The sequence below is a fragment of the Thalassophryne amazonica genome, chromosome 20 (assembly GCF_902500255.1).
Source record: "Thalassophryne amazonica chromosome 20, fThaAma1.1, whole genome shotgun sequence".
NCBI lineage: Eukaryota > Metazoa > Chordata > Actinopteri > Batrachoidiformes > Batrachoididae > Thalassophryne > Thalassophryne amazonica.
In genome coordinates this window covers 12731629-12742039 of record NC_047122.1, presented here as the reverse complement: position 1 = coordinate 12742039, position 10411 = coordinate 12731629, and the positions used below count along the sequence as shown (strand labels likewise).

Sequence of the window (10411 nt, the reverse complement as noted above, 5' to 3'; positions counted from 1 at the left end):
ACCCCGCTTCGTAGTACAGGCCCCAGATCCCCTCTATGGTGCCAAACAAACTTTTAAGGACACTGTTGCCTGTTCAGTGGTTTACTCTGATACTTTTAACTCGTCTCATTTGCTTGGACTGTAACTAACCTTTAGCTTGCAAGTTCCATGGTTCTAACTCAACACTGAAACTGTTTTTGTCCAGAATGAAAAGTTGAGGAAAACAATCCAAAACCAGAAGGTAGGTGTAAAAAATAAATAAATAAATCCCAGAGTTGCTCTCGTACTTGTGTGGTCATTTGTGGTCAGTGCACTGTGAAAAAACTTCATGATTTTCTCAGAGACTCTAGTCTAAAGAAGTCATCATTCCACAAAAGACCAACCTATTCAAAATTTATTCTACTGACCAAGAGCTGTGCCGTTGTTCTTATCCACATACCTGCAAGTACAAACACCACAATTAGACTCGACTGTGCATTTCCGCTTTATATTCAGCAAACACTCTACATGTTCAGTGCACTGTGAAAGAGCTTCATGATATAATCAGAGACTCTAGTCTAGTTAATCATCATATTTGCTTTAACAATCCATTATTTACAGAACGTTTCATACCTGGTACTCGCCAGCTGTTTGCTGCATAAACTGCACCACTGCAGGGACCCTGAAAACACAAGTGGTCGCTAGAATTACACCTGCAGGTAAAGAGGGTGATCCTCTCACACGGTGGAAGGTATCAGAGACAAAAGTGGTGACAAAAAAAAAAAAAAAAAAGTGAAACCCTAAATCAGTTGGTTAGTTAGTTGGTTTTATCTTTTCTGTTGTGTTTTGTTTAGTCAGGTTCTTTTTGTGTGCCTTTTTCTCAAAAGTATACTATAGCATTATTAGTTGTTATTACTATTATTAACATTGTTAAATAAATAAATAAATGGTAAATGACTGCACTGATATAGTGCTTTTCCATCTGCATCAGATGCTCAAAGCGCTTTACACAGCAGGACTGCCTGTGTAAGAAAAAAATGAAAACCCCATAAGTGTGAAGTAGATAACTTAGAAAAACCCACACATGCACAGATGTGTTGTGCATTTCAGTCACGCTCCTTAAAAATGAAGAGAAAACGCGCAACTGATTTTGCAGTCAGATCAGCTCGGGTGATCCTAAACCAGTGATGTCCAAAGTATCCCAGAAAGAGCCGAGGGGGTGCAGGTTTTCTTTGCAGCCACTGACTCCAGCAGGTGATTTCACTGATGAACTCATCCCACCTGCTCAAAGTGATGTTAAACAGTGAAATCACAAGAAAGAAAACCTGCACCACCTCAGCCCTTTCTGAAATACTTTGGATGCCACTGTCCTAAACTAATCTAATCCAGGTCTTTTTCTGACAAATCAAGTTTTTAAACTGCTTTTTAAAATTAAATTGCCAATAACAGCCCCATTATCGCTGACTCTTGTGTTGGTACACCAACAGTTCAATTTGTTGCAGGGACTATTAAATATGGCGAAAACAGAGACCACAAGTGTGGTGTTGTCATGTGACAGCACTGACATTTTCACCGTATCAGGTGTAACCATGACACAGAGACTGTACACAAACAAACCTGAACTATTGTAGTCACACAACAGCACGAGCACGTCAACAATAACTACACTACCAGTAAGAGATAGCTTCATCTACAGCCAGAAAACTATAAAGTCACCTGACCCACAAAAAAAAAAAATATTTGATGTGAAATAAGGAGACAAAGGTGTGCTAGACGGGGGACAGTGAGACACATTAAAGTGTAATCTGATGAAATGAATGAAGAAGAGCCGGGGCCTCAGCCGTACCAACCTCATGTCTGATGTCCATCCACTGATCCACTGCGGACAGCGCTGATGAGACACAGACAGACTCTGGTTCAGAGTTCCACTCAAACATAAAGTCGTCCACAGGACTGAGGACTCAGTCTCAGTGCGCTGCGAGAAATCATCATCTAATCTCAGTAGAACCGAATAAGTGAATCATCACAGACTTTCTTAGCCACAGGACTAGCTACTCTGGACGGCTTGTTACCTGAGGAGTTTAGCCGACTCGCTCACTGCGCTCATCTGATTCAAGGAACGACGGCTAAAAGACAGAAATATGAGAATCACAATTAAGACCAAAAATCCCTTAAAAACACAGACTGTAAAACCCAGCAACATAAATCCACAAAGTATCAGTTCATCAATAACCCATCACATGTTTACAGGAGAGTCGGCAGGACATCTATTTTAATGGTACTACCACTCTGAGCAGTAATGATCATCCCCAGTATTTTAACAGTATTCTTAGCACTTTTTGGAGAGATAAAGAAAAAAGTAAAGGTATACAATTAACTGAATGTCCTTGAGTGGTCCAGCCAGAATCTGACTGAACATCTCTGGAGAGATCTGAAAATGTCTGTGCACCAACGCTCCCCATCCAACCTGATGGAGCTGGAGAGGTGGTGCAAAGAGGAATGGACAAAACTGCCCAAAGATAGGTGCACCAAGCTTGTGGCATCATATTCAAGAAGATTTGAGGCTGTACTTACTGCCAAAGGTGCATCAACAAAGTATTGAGCAAAGGGTATGAATACATGCAATTTTTTTAAAAACATTTTTTCAAAAATTTCAAAAGCCCTTTCATGTTGTTATTATGGGGTGCTGTGAGTAGAATTTTGAGAAAAAAAATTAATTCACTCCATTGTTGAATAAGGCTGTAACATAAAATGTGGAACAAGTGAAGCACTGAATACTTTCCAGATGCACTGCATACCTGGGTTTAATCTGGGCGGGGGTAAATTTGGCCTGCTACACCTGGTTTCAGTAGCTATCCTAGTACAGTAGTGAGAACAGGTACAACCCCTGGCAAAAATTATGGAATCACCGGCCTCAGAGGATGTTCATTCAGTTGTTTAATTTTGTAGAAAAAAAAAGCAGATCACAGATATGACACAAAACTAAAGTCATTTCAAATGGCAACCTTCTGGCTTTAAGAAACACTATAAGAAATCAAGAAAAAAAAATTGTGGCAGTCAGTAACAGTTACTTTTTTAGACCAAGCAGAGGGAAAAAATATGGACTCACTCAGTTGTGAGGAATAAATTATGGAAATTTTTTTGTAAATTTTCATCCCCAAAACTAACACCTGCATCAAATCAGATCTGCTCGTTAGTCTGCATCTAAAAAGGAGTGATCACACCCTGGAGAGCTGTTGCACCAAGTGGACTGACATGAATCATGGCTCCAACACGAGAGATGTCAATTGAAACAAAGGAGAGGATTATCAAACTCTTAAAAGAGGGAAAATCATCACGCAATGTTGCAAAAGATGTTGGTTGTTCACAGTCAGCTGTGTCTAAACTCTGGACCAAATACAAACAACATGGGAAGGTTGTTAAAGGCAAACATACTGGTAGACCAAGAAAGACATCAAAGCGTGAAGACAGAAAACTTAAAGCAATATGTCTCAAAAATCGAAAATGCACAACAAAACAAATGAGGAACGAATGGGAGGAAACTGGAGTCAACGTCTGTGACTGAACTGTAAGAAACCGCCTAAAGGAAATTGGATTTACATACAGAAAAGCTAAACGAAAGCTATCATTAACACCTAAACAGAAAAAAAACAAGGTTACAATGGGCTAAGGAAAAGCAATCGTGGACTGTGGATGACTGGATGAAGGTCATATTCAGTGATGAATCTCGAATCTGCATTGGGCAAGGTGATGATGCTGGAACTTTTGTTTGGTGCCATTCCAATGAGATTTATAAAGATGACTGCCTGAAGAGAACATGTAAATTTCCACAGTCATTGATGATATGGGGCTGCATGTCAGGTAAAGGCACTGGGGAGATGGCTGTCATTACATCATCAATAAATGCACAAGTTTACATTGATATTTTGGACACTTTTCTTATCCCATCAATTGAAAGGATGTTTGGGGATGATGAAATCATTTTTCAAGATGATAATGCATCTTGCCATAGAGCAAAAACTGTGAAAACATTCCTTGCAAAAAGGCACATAGGGTCAATGTCATGGCTTGCAAATAGTCCGGATCTTAATCCAACTGAAAATCTTTGGTGGAAGTTGAAGAAAATGGTCCATGACAAGGCTCCAACCTGCAAAGCTGATCTGGCAACAGCAATCAGAGAAAGTTGGAGCCAGATTGATGAAGAGTACTGTTTGTCACTCAAGACCATGCCTCAGAGACTGCAAGCTGTTATAAAAGCCAGAGGTGGTGCAACAAAATACTAGTGATGTGTTGGAGCGTTCTTTTGTTTTTCATGATTCCATACTTTTTTCCTCAGAATTGAGTGATTCTATATTTCTTTCCCTCTGCTTGGTCTAAAAAAGTAACCGTTACTGACTGCCACAATTTTTTTCCTGATTTCTTATAGTGTTTCTTAAAGCCAGAAAGTTGCCATTTGAAATGACTTTAGTTTTGTGTCATGTCTGTGATCTGCTTTTTTTCTACAAAATTAAACAACTGAATGAACATCCTCCGAGGCCGGTGATTCCATAATTTTTGCCAGAGGTTTTACAATGTACAGCTTAGAGGTGGTGGGACTAAAGGTGCACTGACACATGCATGACTTTGATTCACATCATGTCGTAATGATGATCCCACCCGCTGTGTTCCCTGCTGGATGCCGTGCTTTGTTTCACCACCTGCCATGCACTGTACACTGGATGCTGTGTATATAAAATAATTATTTCGTAGCGGATTCATCATTTTCTCTGCAAGTTGTCTGTTGAAAACGGCTCTATTCGCTTCCTGAATCACAGATGAACGCTCCAACAGCGCTGTTCTGAATGAGCTTGAGAAAGCATTGGAGCTGTCTAAAATGGTAATTATTTGTCATGTTTACATTGTTGCGGCTTGGTAAAATAGTTGCATTTTCTTTCCTTCTGGTCTGCAGCTGTTAAAAGTATGTTTATGATAGATTTAACATCTTGTTGTAATCGTTTAGATGAGCTGCGCATCTGTTGACGCAACCGCTCACTCTGTTCACTTCTTTACTCCACTTGACGAGTTGCACATCGTGCTGGTGAGCAGATCACACCACATAGCACGACATTCATGCGTGAAGGATTTTCTTGAACATTTCAAAATTCTCTCTGCGCAATTGCACTTTCCGCCGCCCCTCTCATGTTCAGTGTGCACCCGTTAAAGATAAGTTTGCTCTCCTGCATGAACCAGGTCACGCAAGTGCGTGAATCAAAGTTTTGCACGTGCCAGTGCACCTTAAGATAAAGACAGAAGGCAGTGCTCAAAATCCTGTGACTCCTTGGGGCGTGACTAGGATGGACATGATTAGCAAAGAACATATCAAAAGGAGGGTATATACAAGGGTAGGCTGAAAAGTTCTAAGGCTCACCAAGAAGGAGAAATGTCATTTCAATAAAACTTGGCATGCATTAAGTTCAACTCTTCTGATGACTGTTATTTTCTTCCAGGTTGTGAGGTAGTTACTGGTTCATAGCCAAGTTTGAAAGTTCGTGGTAGAGGGAAACGGCAAAAATGGACAAAATCTGGCATCGCGGTATGATTAAGTACCTGCATAAGAAGGGGTTAAAGCCCAAGGACATTCATGCGGATATGGTTGCTACATTAGGGGATGAAGCTCCCTCCATATCTACAGTGCAGAAGTGGGCAGCTGAATTTAAGAGGAGCAGAGAGAGCCTTGAAGACGACCCAAGGTCTTGTCAGCCTGCAACAGCCACAACCCAGAAAAACATTGACCGTTTTCATGAAATGGTGATGGATGACAGACGATCGACGATTAATCAGCTAATAGGTGCTGTGGGAATATCCCGTTAGAGAATTGAACACATTCTGCATGAAGAACTTGGCATGTCAAAGGTGTCAGCTCGGTGGGTGCCACGTCTTTTGACGCCTGATCAGAAACGCACCAGGCTAGTCATGTCGAAGGCAAACTTGGCACAATTTGAAGAGGATCCATCCAATTACATGGAACATTTTCTTACCCAGAATGAGTGTTGGGTTCACCAATTTGAACCAGAGACAAAAAAAAAAACAATCAATGCAGTGGAAACACCCAAGGTCACCACCTCCAAAGAAGGCCAAGGTTGTTTCATCTGCGGGGAAGGTCATGGTTTCAGTTTTCTGGGATGCCAAGGGCATTATGTTCGTGGACTATCTTGAAAAGGGACAAACCATAAATGGACAGTAATATTCTAACCTACTGAGACAGTTACACGGGGCTATCAAAAAGAAGTGACCAGGAAAGCTGACGAAAGGGGTGCTGTTCCATCAAGACAATGCCCCAGCTCACAAGTCAACAGTGGCCATGGCCATTATCCACGAGTGTGGATTCGAACTGGTAGATCACCCACCATACTCCCCTGACTTGGCACCCTCGGACTTTCATCTGTTCCCAAACCTGAAAAAAACTTGGCTGGGAAGCACTATCGGGGGCAATGATGAGGTGATGGCTGCCGTTGAGGACTATTTTGACTCAAGATGAAAGCTTCTATGTCAAGGGAATCGAAGCACTCAAGCACCGCTGGAAGAAGTGTGTGGAGTTACAGGGAGACTATGTAGAAAAATAACCCTGAATTTGTTCAATTCGACAACTGCATCATAGTCAGCTTTAGAACTTTTTAGCCTACCATAGGGAGAAAGATGATGATGGATAGTGGTGCAGCTTAGCTACAATTTCCATTAAAAAAAAAGTTCATTTTGTGATAAAAGCATGGAATTTGGCACACATATTCTATGTGTGCCAAATTCCATGCTTGAGCCTGGAATTCTTTGGGTTTGAGTCTGTCGATCGGCGCTTGGAGCGCGGCGCGCTCTCAGCAGTTGTGGGCGGTCTTTAAACCGGCTGGAGCACTCCTTAATCTGTGTAATCCCCATAAAATCGTCCCTGAAAGCCATATTAATTTTCCGAATGGTGTCCAGCTGGAGGTCTCTCAGTTTCTGGAAAAAAATTGATTCACACATGATTCAAATCCATACGTTTTTGAAAAAAATAAAGAGGTCGGATACTTTTATAACAGACCTCGTGTACTGCTCACGGAGGACATCTCCACGTCCACCCACAGATGGATCGAGCACGCATGCAAACGCTGGCTGCATCTCCGCAGTCACAGGAAGAATTATAAACTATAAGAGAAATCAGAGTGCACACCTGCAGCGCTGCACAAGAAGAAATCTAAACTAGAAGAGAAACCAGAGTGCACACCTGCTCATTGCAGCCTGGCTGCAGCTCCTCGGCCCTCTCACCTCCTCAAGCTTCTCACCCCCCCGCTGCGTGCAACTGACGCAGATATTCCTGCATTATTAGATACGCAGCATACGCAACTCAAAGCAGGCCTGGTGTGAAAGTTGGCTTTACTCTAATATTTTTAACTCATCTCATTTGCTTGGATTGTAACTGGCATTTAGCTTGCGAGTTCCATGGTTCTAACTCAGCACTGAAACAGATTGTATTTGTCCAGAGTGAAAAGTTGAGGAAAACAATCTAAAACCAGAAGGTCCGTAAAAAAAAAAAAAAAAAAAAAAAATCCCAGAGCTGCTCTTGTGTGTGGTCATTTGTGGTCAGTGCACTGTGAAAGAACTTCATGATTTTCTCAGAGACTCTAGTCTAAAAGAAGTCATCATTCCACAAAAGACCAACCTATTCAGAATTTATTCTACTGACCAAGAGCTGTGCAGTCGTTCTGATTCACATACCTGCAAGTACAAACACCACAATTAGACTCGACTGTGCATTTCCGCTTTATATTCAGTAATAAACACTCTGCATGTTCAGTGAACTGTGAAAGAGCTTCATGATGTAATCAGAGACTCTAGTCTAGTTAATCATCATATTTGCATATTTGCTTTAACAATCCATTATCATTGGTGGGCACAGTTCAACTAATCCGCTAACCAATAATTATCAAAGCTAATGTTTTCTTAGCGGATTAGCTTTTCAGATAACCTTTAAAATCATCAGTGGACCAATTAGCTTCCAATAAATTAATTCTGATAACTTTCAATCCAATAACATTTTTTTGTTGGTAAAGTGAGCAAAGTTAAACGGTCAAAAATGTTTGTAAACCCCAAAATCAAACATTATAGTCCCTGTGATGTTTGTGGCAGACTGGCTGTCGCTTGCTGATGACATCATTAAGCGCAAGGCGTGATTGGCTGGTCGCTGCATGGAGCATTGTGGGTAGTGTAGTTCGGGTTTACTTTGGACGTTACAGTGTTACCGTCTGCTCGACACAGAAACAAAACGGACTAATTTTAACATTATTTTATTTCTTTGTGGCTGACAGGATAATTTAATTGCCAAGACTCGGTGGGAGAGAGGAGCTCTCACGGTGCAGCTGTGTTAGAGGGACTTTTCTTCACCATTTAGACATCATTTTAGATAATCAGGACATTTTATGTGGATTATTACTTTTCTTCAGAATTTAATGAATCCCACCGAAACTAACAGGTAAGAATTTATATTTACTACATGTCTTTTACTCTGCCAATCAAAGCATTAATGGATGCATTTCGGTTGTTTAAGCCACAGGGTTCAAAGCGTGTGAATAAAGCAGCAACTTTTAGTTTGTAAATCATGGTGTATCTAATACCGAGATAAACTGTGACTTCTAATACTGTGTTTTACTGCTTTTCAAAGATGATGACAGTTTTTGGGGTTTTATTTTTTTATTCATTTATTTTTCATGCATTCTTTTTGTGTTTGTGATCCTGCCTGGGAATAACTTGATCTTTGAGTTTACCCAGCAGCCCCTGTGGCGCTTAAAGTGAAACCGGTTTATCAGAAGCCGACAGTGTAATCTGATGTGGCCGCATCCAAATCAGTACTAAAAGTTATCGGTTATCTGTAACTTGCATAAATTTTTTTAGCAGCTTATCGATTTAACGCTGTAAGAGATAACTTTTCAGTTAGCAGATTAATGGTTATCAAGCTAACTTTTTGGTTAGCTGTGCCCACCACTGTCCATTATTCACAGAACATTTCATACCTGGTACTCGCCAGCTGTTAGCTGCATAAACTGCCCCGCTGCAGGGACCCTGAAAATAAAAGTGGTTGCGAGAATTAGACCTGCAGGTGAAGAGGGTTGACCCTCTCACATGGTGAATCACAAACACACAGGTATCTGAAAGGGTGTTTGGCACAAAGGGTAAAAATTGTGAGCTGAAAATGGTCAGCAGATGCCTGCTGCAGTGAATTTATGTCCTTGTCAAAGAATCCGAACTATGTCTGTGCATGCAATAAGTGTACAATTAAAGATCAAAATGAAACCTATTGACACACAGCAGCAGCATGTCCATGAAAAAAAGTTGCACAGACAAGAAATCAGGGTTCCTACACAATTCTCCATTTTAAAATTCCAGACTTTTTCCATAATTAAATTTTCAGACTTCATAGAATTCAAGTGGTTAATGTGCTTGGTTTCAGTTCAGAAGGTTCCGGGTTCAAATCCCACCCCTGCCACATTTCTCCATGTAATGTGGAGTTGCGTCAGGAAGGGCATCCGGCGTAAAACCTGTGCCAATTCAACATGCAGATCCACCTTGGATTTGCTGTGGCGACCCCAAGTGCAAACAAGGGAGCAGCCGAAGGGACTTACTTTTATAGAATTCACCGCACAAAAAAAAGACTCCTTTTTTAAATAAATTATTTAAAAATCCATCTGTAAACACGTACCTTATGACACACTGTAGCATATTATACAAATGATGAATGTTTGAGTATATTTCTACTGACCATCTTTCACTGCATGAAATACACTCAAAATATAAACGCAACACTTTTGGTTTTGCTCCCATTTTGTATGAGATGAACTCAAAGATCTAAAACTTTTTCCACATACACAATATCGCTATTTCCCTCAAATATTGTTCACAAACCAGTCTAAATCTGTGATAGTGAGCACTTCTTTGCTGAGATAATCCATCCCACCTCACAGGTGTGCCATATCAAGATGCTGATTAGACACCATGATTAGTGCACAGGTATGCCTTAGACTGCCCACAATAAAAGGCCACTCTGAAAGGTGCAGTTTTATCACACAGCACAATGCCACAGATGTCGCAAGATTTGAGGGAGCGTGCAATTGGCATGCTGACAGCAGGAATGTCAACCAGAGCTGTTGCTTGTGTATTGAATGTTCATTTCTCTACCATAAGTCGTCTCCAAAGGCGTTTCAGAGAATTTGGCAGTACATCCAACCAGCCTCACAACCGCAGACCACGTGTAACCACACCAGCCCAGGACCTCCACATCCAGCATGTTCACCTCCAAGATCGTCTGAGACCAGCCACTCGGACAGCTGCTGAAACAATCGGTTTGCATAACCAAAGAATTTCTGCACAAACTGTCAGAAACCGTCTCAGGGAAGCTCATCTGCATGCTCGTCGTCCTCATCGGGGTCTCGACCTGACTCCAGTTCGT

The 10411-nt window shown here is 41.2% G+C and overlaps 2 non-coding genes across 2 annotated transcripts; both read right to left on the bottom strand.

Moving 5' to 3' along the window:
* Positions 1-281: 281 nt before the first annotated feature.
* On the bottom strand, positions 282-350 carry LOC117502514. Its single transcript, XR_004558322.1, has one exon. It is a non-coding gene; the product is annotated as a small nucleolar RNA SNORD52 (small nucleolar RNA).
* A 7198-nt stretch (positions 351-7548) lies between these two features.
* Positions 7549-7618, bottom strand: LOC117502515. The gene has a single exon (XR_004558323.1). It is a non-coding gene; the product is annotated as a small nucleolar RNA SNORD52 (small nucleolar RNA).
* Between the last annotated feature and the right edge of the window lie 2793 nt (positions 7619-10411).